Source organism: Rhinatrema bivittatum, chromosome 1 (assembly GCF_901001135.1).
Source record: "Rhinatrema bivittatum chromosome 1, aRhiBiv1.1, whole genome shotgun sequence".
In the NCBI taxonomy this organism is placed as follows: Eukaryota; Metazoa; Chordata; class Amphibia; order Gymnophiona; family Rhinatrematidae; genus Rhinatrema; species Rhinatrema bivittatum.
In genome coordinates this window covers 155,797,857-155,816,490 of record NC_042615.1, presented here as the reverse complement: position 1 = coordinate 155,816,490, position 18,634 = coordinate 155,797,857, and the positions used below count along the sequence as shown (strand labels likewise).

Here is an 18,634-nt window from a genome sequence, read left to right as displayed (position 1 = left end):
CTCCCGAACCTAATAGCACCCGCAACATGCAAATGCATGTTGATGGCCCTATTAGGTATTCGCGCGCAATTCAGAAAGTAAAATGTGCAGCCAAGCCGCACATTTTACTTTCAGAAATTAGCCCCTACCCAAAAGGTAGGAGCTAATTTCTCCAGGCACCGGGAAAGTGCACAGAAAAGCAGTAAAAACTGCTTTTCTGTGCACCCGCCGACTTAATATCATGGCGATATTAAGTCGGAGGTCCCGAAAGTTTAAAAAAGTAAAAAAAAAAAATTTGAAATAGGCCCGCGGGTTGAAAACCGCACGCTCAATTTTGCCGGTGTCCGGTTTCCAAACCCGTGGATGTCAGCGGGCTTGAGAACAGACGCCGGCAAAATTGAGCATCGGCTGTCAAACTCGCTGACAGCTGCCGCTCCTGTCCAAAAAGAGGCACTAGGGACGCCCTAGTGTCCCTAGCGCCTCTTTTTACCGCCGGGCCTAATTTAAATAAATTTATATACTGTATCGCGCACAAAGGAAAGTGGCCTGTGCGCGTGCCGGGAGAGCGTTTTTTACTGTATCGGCCCGCTAGTTAGAGTTGAATACCATACTCCAAAAAAGTTATATGCACTGCGCACACCGACCTCCTGTAGAGGGCAGTAAGACATGCACAGGAGTGCGCGAAAATGCTACTGCGGCCTACCATGCGGTGCATAGAGAAAAGCCTGAACCCGGGTCTAGTCCAGTGGGACCGCTGAACCTACCAGGCTGCCCAGCTCCCTTAACCCCAACAAGAGTGGGAACAATGTCGATATGGCGTGCCATGCACGGAGACCAAAGGAAGGCCTAAAATCCCCTGTCTCTATAACTAAAACTTCAGGGTTTTTTTGGTTTTGTTTTTTTAAACTTACCAGAGCTCAGCACGTACCGGCTGAGTACAGAGACAGTCTCCAGCTGCGGGGGGGAAGGACAATTGCCATCACCGCTGCGCTCAGCCTCCTGCACTCTCTGCCTTTTAGCTGCACAAGCAGCTAAGTCCACGCCGGGAACTGGCTACCAGACCAAGGAACACTTCCAAGGGACCACAGAAATCATCTCAGGAATTTCTCAACTGGGGGGGGGGGACGGGGGACCTTTAGGTATCACCGCAGGAGAGCGGGGCTTTCATTTCTCAATTTAAAATTCTCCTTCCAAAATTCATAGCAATCCCCATAGAGAGATGCACATCCACTATCTGCTGGAGAGGGAGAATACTGGCAAGGCTGGGGTCACTGCAGGGTTATATATACTGTGATGTCAGCTTGCTCTGTCTGCTGGCAGGGGAGCATAACCCACTGGTCCTGAGTCCATCTGTCTATACGCTAGGAAAAAGAGAATTTAGGTTACATTTGAGAAGTTATGAAGGATCCAGGGAGGGATCCATGGAGCCTTATCTGCTGATAGCTCCCAATCACCAGTGAACCTATCTGATTGGGCAGGGATTCCTATGCCAGATCCTTACCCTTGGCTGAGCTGAAAGCTGGAGTCACTAAGCTATAATCGGTGAGCAATAAGCAAGCTATGATCATAGATCATCTGTAATTGCAAACAATGGAAACCCCTCCCACTGAGGAACAAAGCCTCAGGGCATTGGCTGTGTAGAGGCAGAGTTGGTGCTCCAAAAGGATGTAGATTTCAGTTGTTGATCATGAGGTGATGGCAGGTCTCCCAGGGTAGCATGGACCCCAGCAATTGATTGAGACCCAATTAAGGGTGTGGATCCTAGTGGCAGATTGGGAGCGGTGTTGGTTCCCTCAGGAGAGCCTGGAGCCAGCAGTAGCGTGGTAAGAGACAGCAACAGCAGTCTAGATACAATGGATGCCCCCCCCCCCCCCCCATTACAACCAGCAGTACCCAATGGCCTATTTGCATTTCTTCGCAAATACTGGAGCGTGACTGCACTCGACAACAGTAGTATGAAAAACAGAAGTGCAGAAGAAACCTTTTGGTCTGATTCACATATAGTCTTTATTTTCAAACAACGGCTGCTCCTTTTATTACAACGAAAGTTTCACAGCAAATCCCCCAACACGGACCGTATTTCGCCAGTCCGGCTGCCTCAGGAAGGAACTTTTAACAAACAAGCATCTGTTGTCATCATAGATCTTACATGTATTGAGGAGAACATGTAAGATCTATGATGACAACAGATGCTTGTTTGTTTGTTTCAGTCACTGTATGAGCCATTGGGGCCCGTGCTGTATTACACAAAGGTAGCTGATAAACGATTAAGGAGTGCTGAGGCTAGTAAGTCATCTCTGTCTCTGGTGGGGAAGCAGGCTTGAATCCATCTTCTCCCTCCAGCCCTCTCAAAGACTCAGTCAGCAGTGTTTTTAGCAGGCTGTAAACACAAAAGGAGACACTTTCCTCTGAGCCGTGCTTCTACAGCGATAGGGGTGAATTAGAAACCTCTCCTAAAATACCTCAGAAATTATTTTCTCGCTTATCTCAGTCCTTTCTCTACATGGCCACACTGCTCTCTACCTCCTCCTTGCACACTACTTTTCTTTCCAGTCCAGGGCAAACCCATCCTTCATTTCTCATCCCTCCCCTTTCTCTGCTCACTCCCCTCAGAAAGCCCAGACAAAAAAAAAATAATAATAATCCAACCACAGCACTCACTTTTTTTGTTCCTCCTTGTTTCCTCTCAATAGTGCAGCTTTTCCTTTTGCTTCCTGGTTGCTGGCCAACTCCCATAGGCGCACCACAATCAGCTGCTGTCTTCCTCTGCACTATGCCTGGTTAACCAGGTTACTGCTAATTCTGTAGATGTCTAAACTTCCTATAAAAGCCAGTAAACCCAATGTTTAACACATAAACAAGTTTTTTCCTTTGGCACTCCTCTTCTCACAGTAGGGGCCAAGCATTTGCAATGTAGTGTCAAAATCCCTTTTGCAGGTCTGTGGTAGTTTTAATATTTCAGCTTTAAATATTTTTCACAATACAAGGTTCTAGTACAGCATAAACTCAGGAAGGATAGGAGCTCTGCCACACCTGTGCATGTGTCTAAAACGTGTCCTCACACTCCCAAAAGCAACCAGATACCATTCTGATCTCCACTCCAAAAAGCTTTTATTCCAGGAATGGTCAACTCTGGTCAAGGGCAAAAACTGGTCTGGTTTTCAGGATATCCACAATGAATATACAAGAGCTAAATTTGCATATCATGGAGGCAGTGCATGCAAATATGTTATGCATATTCTTTGAGGATATCCTGAAAATCAGGCCCATTTGTATTTCTTGAGGACTGTAGTTGATCACCTCTGCTTTATTCTTTGAAAACATTGGCTACAGCAACTAGCACTCCTATCACAGACTCCAGTGGCCAGACAATAGCTATGAGTAAGACACAGCAGTCACCAGGATGCAACAAAGCATAAGCACCACAAGTTCTAGTGAGTTACAGCTGGCCTTATTCCAAGTTGTCTACATATCTCCTATTGCCCAGTTTAACTGGGGGACTTACTGTGGAAATTCCTGCAGAGAACAAGCCTATATGGGCAGTCACAGCACATCAGATGCCCTTTCTGTCTCACCCTAACTGCATCTCCAAAATCCAGGGCAGATTTCAAATAGCTATCTTTTCAGCTTTCTCATTGGTCCATTCATTTCCCATGTTCCATTGGTTCTTAGACTCATGTGGTCTGAGGCACAATGAAATCCCATGATGCAATAACAGATTGAAGCAGCCATTTTGGGAAGAGCTGGGGAGGTCTAAGAAGCAGCAAATCATTAGTGGTTTGGTTGTACAAAGAGCAAGGTAAGAGGACATAACATGCAGTTTTGGCAGTTTGCAGAAATCTACCTCAGATGCTTTGCTAAAAATGCATTTTCCAAGCTAATTCAACAAACTAAAATACTTTGAGGCAATTGAATAAGTTTGTGGACATTCTTGTGAAATATTTATACTTTTCTGCTTTATAAATGCCCCATCCTCTGTTTTAGGGTGTGTAACACTTCCCTCCCCCTGGTACTTTAGATAATAGAAGAGGAGGTTCACTATAACAATAAATACTAAAAGTTATGCATATAACAATGCAGAATCTTTACTAAACAGGAGTGAAGAGGAAAAAATATCTCCAGGGCTCTCTGTTCCAAAAAATAAAATGCAATTTACTAGGTACTGTCTTGGATTGCCTAACTCTTGCAAACTTTTTCCTAGTGTGATACATTATATAACCACATATTTGTTTTATGAGAGAAGTAAACTCTCTACTTTTTTATAACAGGGAACAAGGTAAGCAACACATTATTTACATTGGTGGTAAAACAATAAGGAAATGAGTGAGTAAGACTATGATAGAAAAGGCAATAAAATGCAGTTGGTAAAGTAAATGTTTTAATGCAGTCTTTACTTACATGAGTTTGCTGGGGTTGCATGAATGGAGAGTTGGCTGTAGCAGTGTGCTAAGCTGTAACCACGTGGGAACAGAAACCAGAGCTTGGCAGTTCAGGATAAACAAAAGCTGCCTAACTTTAGTGACTACTCTTATTTTGGCTGTGGGGGAGCCATCACTCGTAACTGGTTGCAGTGTTTGCTGCCTCGCCTGTGCGTAGGTGCTGAGTGGGGGAAAGAAAATCCTAGCTTTTGCCCTTAACTTCTCAGCACTGATATTCACAGAGGCTTGCAGTGCTGTAGGGCCCCTTGCAGCATACGGTTAACACAGCATGAGGCTCCCCTTTCTGCTGGCACTGCAAAAACCTACCTGGCAGGAACCCCTTGGTAGCATGCAGCAATTGGAAATCCTCCTTTCCTTAGTTGGTGGAATATTTTTAGCCCACCAGAATCTCTGCAGCAGAGGGCAGAAAGAAATCTTCCTTTCCCCCATCTCAACCTCTCCATGCTGAAGAGAGAGGGGAAAAAACCCCCACACACATTATTCAACCAGTTATTTTGTTTAATGTAATTTCTATTCCTTCTCTTTCCCATTTCCTCCTCTCTATCCGTTCTGTGTAAACCGATGTGATGTACATACGAACTTCGGTATATAAAAGCTTTAAATAAATAAATGTGTGGCTTCTCCAAAGTTTACACTTCTGTCTTGTCCCCTGATTGGTTCTTGAGAATCTGTTAAGATACCCAACTTCTGACTGGCTGTGATAATTTCAGGGTTAATCCTATTGTTGCTGAATAGTAACAATCTCTGCAAAAATTGTATTATTATGTCAGGATCCTGGTTTAAAAGGGAACAGATACAATAGATACACCTGAGGAGAAAATGGTCAGAATTTGGGCAGTCATGTACAGTATATAGGTGTGTGGTGGGGATGCAGGTGTAATATCCCCCCTCTTAGTCTTCAGAGGTTCCTGGGTTGGGGCAGAATTAATAAAAAAGGAATGGGGAGATGCAGGTGGGGTGTTAGGAGTACAAGCACAAAAAATAAAGTCTAAATTAAAAAATATGGTAATAATCATTGTTTTGAACTTTCAACTGTTATTCCAGCTGGGAATAATAATGCAAGGAAAAACAAAACTGTGCTCAATAAGGTAAGAGTGGTAGACTGGCCATGTTACAGGTAATCTGGCAATCCTGGCCAGCTCATTTATTTTTCCTGATTGTGAAATTCTCTTTCATGCCATAAGAGAGAATACCAAAGGGGAAAAATAAACCTTCATATTGAAATAGTTAAAGAACCCCCTTTACTTCATGGGTGGGAATACCCTTACAGGAGCAGTAAAATAAGGAATTTCAGAAATAAAATACTCTCAGTGCTGATTTAAAAACAAATAAAACCTAAAAGTAAACCAGATTTCTTACATGTCAGCAGACCTCCTGCATCCTGTTAATGGTTATCCACAGGAGAAGGGTCTGGCAAACAGACCCAAGTTCCTTAGCAGCTTCCTGGGTCCATGGGCTTCAATAATAGCCACATATCTTGAGTCGAGATTTACCAGCTTTGGATAGCCCGAAGTCAGTTCTTACCCCAGAGGGGCCAAGAGCTATTCTTAAACTAACTGCATCCTGATGGTATGCAAAAGGGCCTATGGTCCCCTCGATAAGGTCTGTGTTCCTCAAAGCAGAGGACAGTTTGAAATTTTGAGTAGACTGAGCCATTTGCTAAGACCCCCATTTTTCATCATCACCACCACCCCCTTGTTTCCCATTGTTCACTTTCACTGCCACCCTCCCACCAGTACCTATTCACTTTCACCACTTCCACAGTGCCCACTGCCGCTCACTCGTACTACTCCCTTCTCCCAGTATCCATCCACTGATCACTTTCAACACACACCCTTCAGCGGCACCCACTGCTTACTCATACCGTTCTATTCCCCACCACTCACAGTCTCTGATGCTCCGTATGGCTCAGTCACTTTGATCCACAAGGTGCCTGTACTCTCATGCTTCTCGGCCTTTATTGTGAAAACAAAGCTGAGGGTATGGGTCCCACATGGCTCTCAGGAAATTGTTGTACAGTACCCTTCCCTTCTGTTCTGCTTTTACAGTGAGGGCTGAGAAGCACAGGCAGTGAGCCAAGCAGAGCTGTACTTCAGTGGGGAACAGGACTGTGACCCAGTTCTAGGTTGCGACCCTGAGTTTGAGAAACATTGAGCTGTTATATCCCCTCATAGCTGAAAAGCCCTAACCTGTCGCCACAGTCCAGTGTGCAGTGATCAAGAGAATCAGATAAGTTTCTTAAAAATTGAAGCGATTAATCCTAGATAAAAACAGAAGACAGATTTCTGCTGCAATCACATGGAGCGTATAGGTTTGGTGCCATTACGAGGTTAAAATTCTCCATATTGCATGTTACTTCCCCTTCTCTCCACTGCCAGCTGAGCAGTAGTTTTCAACCAAATCTGACAGGACTCCCAACTGGTCTTATTTTCAGGATGTTCATTGTGAATGTGTGTGAGAGAGAGATTTGTATACATTTGAGATTTAGAACCAGATTAATTTGTATATTTTGTTTACCCTGAAAATCAGACTGGTTTGTGTGGGGACTGGACTGAGTATCACAGTCCTAAAGTAGAATGGGCTTCAGCCTCTACGCACACACCTCATGACCATGCCTGTGCTAAAATAGAGAAAATACTCAAATGCAGTCTCCCGAGAATGATGGGGAAAGTACTATGTATAGAGACTAGACATTCATTAATTGACTGCTCTTTTTGCGTAGTGTGTAAGTGTATGGAATTAATGAGGCCCCTTTATTGGACTGGGAAACAATGAAACTTCTATTTTTGGAAGTACAAGCTGATAGGATCTTAATTATTTTGAATGAGGCAAGTCTCAAGATTTTGTTTTTTTAAAGAAAATAATTTTTATGTGCGTTTCACTACTCCAAGATAGCCTATTGTTGATGAGTCAGTCTTTTTGTCTATCCAACCAAACATATTGGAACTCATAAACTACTGAAATTCGGCATGGGGGGGGATCAGGCCTAAAAGCTGTCAGAATTGTGATTTTGATTTGAATCGCTGCAAATTGACCACTTCCTGACAACTTTTTGTCTCAATCCCCTGTGCCAACCTTCACTCACTCAGGGTTGAGATGGGGGAGGGGAGGAAAACACATTTGTGTCAGTTTTCTAGCATGCACTTTCCAACTTAAAATGGCCTGCTAAAGCTTGGGGTCATGAGACAATTCTGAAGGGCTGCTTTCTGTTTTAAATACAGAAGCTCCAGTCCGCTTTAGAGAGAGCTCTTTGTTACTCAGCCATCTGCAGCCGATCTGTAGTCAAATCAGTAACTGTAGGCGCTAGTGTGCTGGAAGAGGAGAGGTGAATGGTGAATGGGGCAGTGTCAGGTGTGATATAAGATTGTGGCCCTGGCATGAATCTATGTGAAAATGTAGAGCAAACAGTACATCAATAAAGCTTTACCAAAAAAAAAATAATTAAATTTTATGTTATGAGTTACATGATGCAGACCATGGGAGTGTTTTCCTTTTCAAAAAAACTGACTATCTAATTTTAAAGGCTCTCACTGGGTGTGGAATAACACATCTGTGAAATTGCACTCTTCTGGCTATATGAGTGCGTTTCAAAAGGGAAACCATGTTTGGGGAAAAATGAAGCTGTAAGATGGAACATGTTTTTGTGGAGTGTTGTGGGGCAGAGTTTGAGGCCTGCTTGCAGTTCAACATTAGAACAGAATAGGCAGAAAACAAACACCAGGCTCAGAAATTGTAGGTTCGTCTGTACAGCTACAAGCCTGGTTTAAGAGTAGGCCTATCCCAGATGTCCTCGTCTTCTGGGAGAGACTGAGTCGGTCCTAGTTTTATTCCATTTTATCTAAGTACCGGGAGCCTTACGTCAAGTGTAGATACAGTGGACTTGTGGCAGACCTCCCGCTCTGGCCACTAGATGCCACTAGTTTATGAGTCCCTCCCACCCGGAGGGTCTGGATTGAATGCCTGAACACTATTTAGCCCAGCCAGTTTAGAAAACTTTGGGATCAGTTTGAGGAAGCCTTGGAACAGTAAAGATGGTTCAATTTCACCCTCTGGTGAGGCCTCCCAGTTTCACCCGAATGGAGTTTCATTTAGAAGTGACACCTCGTCATGCACTCCTTGCCGGAGAGCCCTTCTAATTTACAGAGAGAGATTTTTACACCTGACACCTTTTTGGGGCAAAAAAGGCTCTCACCAGGGGACCAAAGACTTGTGAGCCTACTCTAAACCTTAGGTGGGCAAGCACCATTGATGGATCCTGCTGCGAGAGACAGAAGATGTATCCATTTTAACTTTTGAAGTATTTTTTGGACTTGAACAGAGTGGGAAGGCTTTTGGATCCCTCTGCCCACTGGGATTGCAGATCTAAGAACTAGCCTGATCCCACTGACTTTTCCCCACAAGAAGTCTCCCAGAAATATGAACTAATTAAGGATGGAAAAGCAAGATCGGGAGACCCTAACCGGATCTCCACAATTATTTGGACAAGGACGGGCTGAGTGTCCGAGGAGATGAGGTAAGACCTTTGCTGTGAAGTTGGGGACCCTTCCAGTAGGATTTCCGGATAGCTTTGCTGGGTGGGTTTCATGCATTAAATATCACCATAGGGCTCTACCTAGATGCCTGAATATAAGGACACCTACCTACATAGAGATACACTTGTAGCAGCATGTCAGACATAACTTCAATGTTATTGAATGATGAACTTAAATTTGTGATTACAAATTAGCAAACCTTTATTTTCACACCCAGATCCTGGTCATGTCTAATTTATTACAGCCTCTCACCTCATGAGATGCCTCCACAATCTATACACTCACTGAGAGCAGCATAACATCGTCTGGGCCACAAATGAGAGCTTATCCCCATAAAAAGTATCTCCCCCCCCCCAGGGATTAAGAGTTAAGCATGGGATGGAATTTGCTAGCTAGAGCAGCCCCTAAAGCAAAATGTTTGTGCTCTTGGGGATGAAACCCCGTTAAGAGTTACAGACTAAAATCAGGAGTGGCCCAGCCTCTCCTGGCTGACTGATAACCCTGTTCTTTGTAACAGGGTTATCTTTCTTAGTTACTAAATTAAGTGAAACAGAGCTACGATTGCTTCAGACATGAAAACAGATCAGTTGGCTGCGAGTCTTTTATGAAATCTGGATGAGACCAGGCTGGAGGGATCCTTCTATGAAGCATACAAGTTTTTAAAGTGTTTGTTGTCTTGGACGGGTCTGTACTGCTGTGTGTGGTTTCATGAAGCTCTTCCTCATCGCATTTCAATCCTAAGAGTTTGGAATTCACTTTGCTGGAATTTCTGGTGCTGTCTCTCTCTCTCTCTCTTTCTATTTTTCATTTGATGTGTTGGACAGATGCCGTCTTGCTGAACAGTTTTGAATTCTGCTTATAAAAAATACTCAGGTGTACAAGTGCATGATGATTTAAATATAGATCTGATACAGCATTATTGGCTATGCATGTGGATCTATCCGATAGTATATTCTTAATATAGAAAGATACGTGCAGCGCATGTTCTTGACCTCTGTTTTTATCCCCGTTTAACTGTCAGTTTGACAGCGTTCCCTTTTCCAGGAAGTACAAGTCTCAATCAGCTTGTCACGGAATCCTTCAGTTTGTCTTGATGTTTTTTGTATTTGTTACTTTTATGGATGTAATTTTGTGCTTCACTTCAGTTTAAGCAGGTTATTTAAAATAAACAAACAGTAATCACAAATTTATAGTGTTTTGGAACACAGACACAGCAATAAACTCTATCTCCAAAGCAAATCTTTCCACTCATCTGTCTCTAAATATGCAGTTTTGCAAATGGGTGAAATTGTCAAAATTCACTGTGCTCGCTTCTAGAGAAAAATCATTCATACTTTGCTTTAGTACGAGTCTCTTGGACTTAGCTGTGATGCTCTTCTGTCACTGCACCTTTTGTTTTGATCTAATGTTCCCCATCAATCTAATAATGGGGTGATCCTTTCTTGGGAAGGGTTTTGGACGATGACATTAAGGATATCGCAGAATCCCACAGTTGTTGCAGCTGTACTGAATCCTAGTAGATAACTGTGATCTGAAGTAACTATTCCCCCCCCCCCCCCCCCGACCTTATTAAAACTGAGATCTAATGGTGAGCTGTTTTATTCATTGTCTGGTGTTTCTCATGTAAAATGAAGCTGAGATACTACCATGAAGAAATTCCAGCTCTGAGACTCTGCAAGGCCCTTGTTTAAAGCCAATGGACGACTAGGTCAGTGTTTCCCAACCGGTGTGCCACTGGACCTGATCAGGCGTGTTATAGAAAAATCATCCCTCTCTGATGCTTCATTTCCAGACCAGCACCTGCGCTGTGGTCTCAGCATCTCGCAGCAATAAGAGACATTGGTGGTGGCTCTTAAATGTGCATGAACTCTTTTTTTTTTTTTTTTTTTTTTTTTTTTCTGAGCACACATGTAATCGTGCATGCCACTCCTTCCTAGTTACAGGATGAACCCTGGAGAGTGGGAATTAACAGGTAGGAAGCCCCACCCTGCTTTGTGCAGCTCCCACGTGGCCCGTAGCACCTCCCCCCCCCCCCCCCCCCCTTTGACTCCTTCCAGCCTCAGTCTTATCCCCAGGCTGAGTGAGAGGGGGGAGAGCATGCACTGATGTTGCTGCACGCAGCGTGTTGATGACAGCAGTGGTGGAACCCGGACAGCTACATTCAGTAACCAAGGGGCGGGAGCTGGAGGCCAGGAGTGGGGAGGTCTAGTCAAGATTAGGAACTGAGGGCATAGGATAAAGAGAAGAGGCGTCCCTGCATGGTGAGGGGTAGGGAAGGAGCAGGAGGATGCAGGCAGTGGGGGGGGGAAAAAAGGAGGTTTCAGGAGTGTCTGCAGGCTGAGGACCTGGAGCAGGTGGGTGATGTGCTCATGTTAAAAACAGCTAAAAGCAGAGAGAATAGAGGAAAAAGGAAGGGGCAGTCAAGGCAAAATTGCTTTGGGCCCAGCAGTGCCAAACTGTGGCTGAAGTCCAAAGAAGTTTTACCAAAAACATAACCGACACTGTGAGGAGCTCACACATGCAGCTTGTCCTTCATTTTCCAGTGCCAGAGGAGCCATGGAGACAGGAGGGTAATGAATGGAGGAAGAAAGCCAGCAGCAGTTATCTGCCTGCTGTTTGCATGCCTGTCTGTCTTTCTATATTTCTATATCTTTGTAGCCACATCCATTTAAAGCTGGTGGTGTGGAGGAGCTGCCAGAGGCTCTTGCCATAACACAGGTGTGTCCTAGATTTTGATTTTACATTTAATTAAACTCATCTTTACAAATCCGAGGTGAGTTGTATTAAATTATAGTAGGCTTAAAATCTATAAGGTGCCGAGTTCCAAGTGTGTAAATCGGCATTTACACGTGTAACCAGCATATACTTGCGTATATGCATAAAAAAAGGGGCAGGGCCAACATTTACATGAATAATTTGCTATTTTGTAAGCAATTTGGGCATGTACTTTTGGCAGCTTACTTGTGTATATCTACATCTGCTGTATATCTGGAGTAAGTGATTATAAACATTTTAAAAGTGAAATGCTGACTGGGAGGGGGGAGGGGGGGTCTGAGTGAAATGGGGGGCAGATGAGGCTGAAGAGCCCAGAAGGTCTTGATCTGCAGAAGGACTGGGCGAACTGGTAGACTAATTGGTAAAGCTGGTAATTTCAATGCCATAGACATGTAAAAACCTTATAGATTTTAAGCCAACTATAATTTAATAGAACTCACCTCGAGTTTGTAAAGATGAGTTTAATTAAATTTGCGTGAAAGCCGACTTAAGAGGGTAAATGCATGTAAATCATGCAGGGAAAATCTCCATGTGTATGGTTTTTGAGTTAGACATAAAAATAAGTAGCATGCAACTCCTATACTTGCTTATCTGGATAAATCCTGATTTATGTGGCTAAATCTTGAAAGCAACACTTATCTGGACAAGTTCCGATTTATCCGAATTAATAGTAGCAAAGTCGCTACTTGGCCTGATAAATCAGTCAGGTCAGATAAGTAGCACTTTTAGACTTATCTTATCTGACTAAGCGCTTTTTTAGACTTATTTGGCTATCTTTGTTAACTGGATAAGCGACATTTTAAATCGTACCTTATCTGGATAAATTTACATTTTTCCAGATAAATGTAATATGAAGTTGCATATTTTTTTTACCTGCGTACATATATGCCCAGGTTTTAAAATATAGGAGTAACTCTGTGTATCCATATTCCTGTATGTATATGGGTGTTCACATGCATATTTCAAAGTTATCCTTCATGGAGATAATGTTCAAAAGTTTACGCATATAATAGGGCTTTTGAAAATTGCTACATATATTCGCACTTAGCTCCTTTTGACATTTTTTTGTAGTTTCAAAAGGTTTTATGCACATAAATGAACTTTTGTAAATTGCTACAATACATCCTACTTTTTATGACCGTACCTCCTAGGGTTGTATCTGAGGCAGTGGCAGGGGAAGTGACTTGCCCAAGCTCGGTGTGCAGAGCGGGATTAGAACCTTTAGCTTTTCACATTCTCAGCCCATTGTTCTACCCAATAGATCAGCCCTCAACATCAGCTAACTTCAAAGTGACGGGGCCATGCAGATCTCTGCTAACCTCTACACAGAGATTGGTGTGCCACACCATATTTTTGTTAGTTTAGGTGTTCCCTGAGTTTAAAAAGATTGGGAAACACTGGGAAGCCCTATGCTGTGTTTATTAATAGCTTGCTGAGGTGGTTTGCAAACATTTTGGTAGCACAGGGGAGGTATTACTTATATCTAACAAATTACTGCCATGTGTGGAGGTCTTTCCTCTGTGAAATGTTTTTACATCTGTTGCACAGGCTTAATTTGTTACAATATTTTTTTTTTAAGTTGCATGCGTGTGTTTATCAAACTGACATATCTAGCCAGTGGAAGCTATATTATATTTATTTCTCTCTTTATTTCCTGTTCTGTATCCTTGCCAGTGCTGCTATTTTTGATTGTGCAACTGAGTCCTATTTCCTCTTGGGAGAGGAGAAGAATAGCCTCAGATTGTTTACATGGGAGATGGGTGAGAAAGGAGATTGACGTTCTGCATGGGTCTTCTAGATGTAATAGGGCTCATCATCAGTTCCAGATATTGTGTTAAAAAAAAAAAAAATACATAACTGCATCTACCCAGAATATAGTGTGTTATTGTACTGCTTAGCGGTCATGACTTGTGGGTACTAATGCTCAGTGAGTGTAATTGAGACCAGCAGCTTCAAACCACAAGCAGCATCATAGCAATTTAACTTTTTCTCTCCCCCCCCCCCCCCCCCCGCTTCTCTTGCTGTCTTGGACCATTCCACATTATCTTTTGAAAAACATGCAGCAGCAGTTAATTCTAATCTCCAAGGGGAAAAATGCAACCTTGGAAGCTGGACAGTGGTGCTGCTTTAAGTCTCAGATGAACTGTCATTTTTCCTGGCAGTGGGTCAAGGGCATCCTACATCAGCAGTTTGGCAGATGGACCTCATGGATGCCATCTTGGAGCCAGATTTTGTAAATTGTAGAACTGTACACAAGGCCCCTTAGGCCTGGAATGTGCTATTGGAGTTTTTTGGTGTTTTTTCTTTTTTTTTAGTGAGTATGCTTTGGTTTTTAAGACTGTACCTCTTGGAAGTCAAGCCCTTTAAGATAGGGGGGAAAACTGTCAAAAAGTGGTAAGAGTTGCTTTTATTCTAAGTTATAAAACTTGCACAGGGCTTTAGCAGGCTCTATCCTTTTGAACATGAGACTCTTGGATTGCTCCTTGATTAAAGCGGATCCTCTGGATCATTGGTTCCCAGATACAGGGATGGACCAATAGCTTAACTTTGGGTGAGTCTGGGAGTCTTGGGGTAAGGGGGGGGAAGAGGGCATTCTGGGTTGTATTTCATTCAAGATTTTGAACCATCAAGGTTTCAGTGCATGAAACACACTTTACAATGAAAAGAGCAAACCCACTGAAAGGAAGACTGAAGTTTTTGTGAGACCAGGCTTCAAGCTTCTGAAGCTGGATCTGTTTGCCTGTATGTGGAAGGTACCTCAAACAGGGCAGACCTAGAGGATGTAGAAGCAGAGTCTGAGATTCCAATCCTTTTTTTGGACTGACATCTTGAGCTGAGGCAGGAGATGTTGCAGTTGCTCAGACTGATGCATCGGAAAGGTTCTAGGATTCTCCAGACTTTCTCTTCTGGCAAGGCAAGTTCTTGTCTGACAAAAAGATGAAATCCTAGTGGGTCTTCCTTTTGGTTCTAATATCAGAGGCACTGAGGAATCTATGCATCTTGTTTTTGGAATCTTCTGAGAATTTGGTTGATGTCCTGGTATGGCATCTCCAGCAAGGACTTGATTCTTCAGTGAGCTCTGCATGACCTTTCTCAGATACAACATCCAGAAAGCACCAGCTGGAGATCATGGTAGCAGCCTATCATGATCCCAGTGGAAGACACTTCTGAGAAGGTACCGGTGAGGGTAGGGTGTGGGGAATGAAAGGCATCAGAGGAGGGCTGTTCTTTGTAAATGATGATGCATCAGGGAGAATGGGGAGGGGGAAATGCTGACCGCTGACCCCTAGCTGTTTCGCTTTTATAATGCGATCAGAGGGATTTGGGGGGCTGGGCAATTTTGGCCTGGCAGGGTCCATGGGTTATTGAATGAATGGGGAGGGGAGGAAGTACTTCTGGCCACAAGGACCTCACCATTTTTTTTTTGTTTTACTTTGCTTCTTGATTTAACTGGCTATATTGAAAAGAATATAGTTGGCTAAGGCTAAAGTTATCTGGCCACACGAAGCTGGTTAACTTAGCAAGATACATGTTGATATTTGCTAAGTTTGCCAAATAACTTTACCACTTTCTTGAACACCCTTTTATCTGGCTACATTTTAGCCAGATATGAGGCCTCAGTATTCAAAAGTTAGAAATTTAGCAAGATAATTTGAGTTATCCAGCTAAATGCCTTTGAATATTTGTAATGGAAGTGGATCCTTGTGGTGTGGTTGACACAGCCTAGGAGGCAAACCTAGGCCCATGTCAACAGCTGATGAACATGCTCTAGGCTGGGACAAGGCTAGACCTTCACCTATACCAGACCCATTCCCCAAGGGTTGAGCCCTTGGGTTCCAGGGGCTAGCAGGACTTAGGTGAGAGACTCACAGGGCAGTCGGGAAAAGAGTCCAGAACTGGGCCAAGGGCAGGCAGCGAGCAAGGCATAGTCAAAGGCCGAAGCAGAGGTCCATGGCAGGCAAGAGAGTAGTCTGAGGTCAATACCAGGTAGGCGAAGGACTGGGACAAAGCAAGGCTTGGAGGTAAGAGAGGGCAAGGCAGGCTGGACGAGGCAGAACAGGCTGTAACACTAGTACAAGGCAGGATCAGGAGTGCAGGAGCAACATGACCTGCAGTAAGCAGGAGGACCTGTTGCTGAGGTGACGTTTCTGTGGAGGCCATGCTTAAATAGCCCGGCAGGGCTGATGTCTTTGAGAGGCACCGAAAGATAGTTCCCACCACGGGGCCCCGATAGGCACGTGCGCACTCACGTCTTAACGGGCCTGGAAGTGACACCCTCAGGCAGGCACTCATTAATTCTCACACATACATTGACCCCCAGTCAGGCACCCATTCATCTTCTCTCACACACAGACCAACCCCCCCATGCAGGCACCTGATTATTTTCTCTTAGACACATGTACCCATTCATATGCACACACTTCCCTTGGAGCCTCTTACTCCTCCGCTGCCAATACTGCTGTTACCAGTATTGGCTTTCGGGTACCACTACCTGACTGTCCTCTTTTCTTGGTCCACTAAGCCATTCTGAGAGCTGCAACAACATCTTGCCTCCCTCTGATAGGCCCAGTGTGTGTTGGCACAGTAGCAGAAGCAAGCGGTTTCCGGATGGTTGTCCAACCCTCAACGTCACAAACAGACTTTTGATACAAGGTTTTGTTTTTGGTTTTTTTGGGTATATAGAAGTTTGGGTGACTGAAAAAGTAATGGGTCAGGTAGGAAATTAATTTTGTCTCCTCAATCCTTGCTCTTTTTCAGTAATGTATATTCTAAAAGAGGACTTCTCATGGATGATGACGACTTTGGATAATTTATGCCTTTAGCTTTAAAACAGGCAACTATATGATGAGTTTATAAAAAAGGGGAACTCTTTGTCATCGAATCAGATTTTATATTAACATCAATGTGGATTCAGGCAGACACACAGCACGGAGATGTTTCTCCGTTCCTTGGAAGATTATTTGCTTCTGGAATTTGATAAAAGGGAAGCAATAATGTACTGTTTGTTCTTGGACGTATCAGCATTTGATATATTCTCACTCCATATTGTTGGAGAGATTAAAATCAATGGGAATAGGAGGGATCATTTTTGCCTGGTTTAACTCGTATTTAGCTATAAGAAAACATGTTAGTTGTGCTGGGAATCGGTCAGATTGGTTTAGTATCTCCTGTGGTGGTCCTCTACGATCTGTGCTTGCGGCAACATTGTTTGTTTACCTAAATCCTCTGTATTCTCTTTTGGATGTGCTTGGAATCAAATTTAGAATGTGCATGCCGATGACTTAGTTGTTTTTCCCCATAGAATGGAAACTTTAATAGTGCTGTTAATCATAAAACTGTAAGTGTCCAGTTGATAAATGATCTTATCCAGAATTTACAGAAGACAGAGGCAATCTGTTTTTCACGGGATCCTGATTTGCTTGATTAAACACTATGGGCCTGATTTTAAAAAGCATTTACTTGAGTAAGTGGGCTTTTGAAAATTGCTATAATATATGCCATTGAATTGTCCATAGGATTTACTTGTGTAAGTGCACTTTACTCCAGTAAATGGCTTTTGGAAATTGCTACAATAGTAGTTATATTTACATGCGTAACTCCTTTTGAAAATTACCCCCTAAAGGAGTTTGGTTTTTATTATGGGAACCACAGTCCAATTTAGGGAATCTGAGTAATTTGGGTTTCATTTATGATAGTACATTTACCTTCAAGGAGCATGTTAGTCCTGTTTTTAAAACCAGGTTATTTTAAACTTGGACTGTTAAAGCATTTAAAGTACATATTAGATACAAATGATTTTTGGACCATGGTCCAAGCTTTCATGCTGTCTACAGTGGATTATTATAATTCCCTCTTGATTGGATTACCTACTGTTTCCCTAAAAGCAGTGCAAGTGCTAGAAAATTCTGCAGCTAGACTGGTGACAGGTGGGCAGTGATGGGAGCACATCTCTCCCCCCCCCCCCCCCCCTTTCTTACTGGAACATCATTGGCTTCCTGTTAAATATCTGATTTCAAAGTTTTAGTTCTGAATTGGAAGGCCCCTCTTTTATTTAGCAGATCTTTTGAAACAACATAACCCCAATTGTACACTGTGGTCAGCTGATAAAAATGTATTTGTAATTCCCATAGTAAAGGCAGCATGATTGCAGGTAATGCGAGCAAGATATTTTTTTGTAGCAAGGCCAAAATTATAGAATTCTGCCTGTAGCCCTCCATGGTATTAATAACATTAGTATTTTTAGGAAACAGTTAAAAGCATATCTGTTTTTGCAATCTTTCAAGTAATAGTATTCCCCTTTGGTGTTTCAGCAGGTATGTTTATTAACTTGATTATATTGTGTATATTAATGTTTTATTTGATTGTACCTTATTTTAAGATTGTTATGAATTTTATTGTAATCTACTTAGCACAACTTATTGCTATAAGCAGAATACAAATACTTTTTTAAATAAGTAAAAAAGAACCACATTTTAGCATTGTGTACCCAAGGGAAGGCTTCAGCATGCTCCTTTTCAGTCATCCAAGTTGAAGGACCTTTTTGAAAAATAGAGAGGGAGAAAGTAGGACATTACTATATTTGAGATGCAGACTAAATTCACTTTCATCCTTCTTTTAACAGACTATAATCCTTAAAATCAAGCGGTTTCACATTCACTGCATCAGAAGCCACTAGAAAAACTTGTTAGTAAAAAAGTTGTGTTTAGTAACTAGGGTTAGATTTAGGTGGCATAAGAACATAAGACTTGCCAAGCTGGGTATCCTGTTTCCAAGAGTGGCCGCCAGTCCAGGTCACAAGTACTGGCAGAATCCCAAGAGATAAATAGATTCCCAGCTGCTTATCCCATGAATAAGCAGTGGATTTCCCCAAGTCCATCTTAGTACCTTAGTAATTGTTTATGGGCTTTG

General features: G+C 42.9%; 1 protein-coding gene and 1 long non-coding RNA gene across 12 annotated transcripts in view; one reads left to right on the top strand and one right to left on the bottom strand.

Moving 5' to 3' along the window:
- The window catches only part of LIMCH1 (LIM and calponin homology domains 1), a 692,462-nt gene that overhangs the window by 334,988 nt on the left and 338,840 nt on the right, over positions 1 to 18,634 (top strand). The window lies entirely within an intron of this gene.
- LOC115084245 lies at positions 1,992 to 3,614 on the bottom strand. The gene is made up of 3 exons (XR_003854506.1): positions 3,485 to 3,614; positions 2,641 to 2,800; positions 1,992 to 2,359 (listed from the first exon to the last, which is right to left on the bottom strand). It is a non-coding gene; the product is annotated as an uncharacterized LOC115084245 (long non-coding RNA).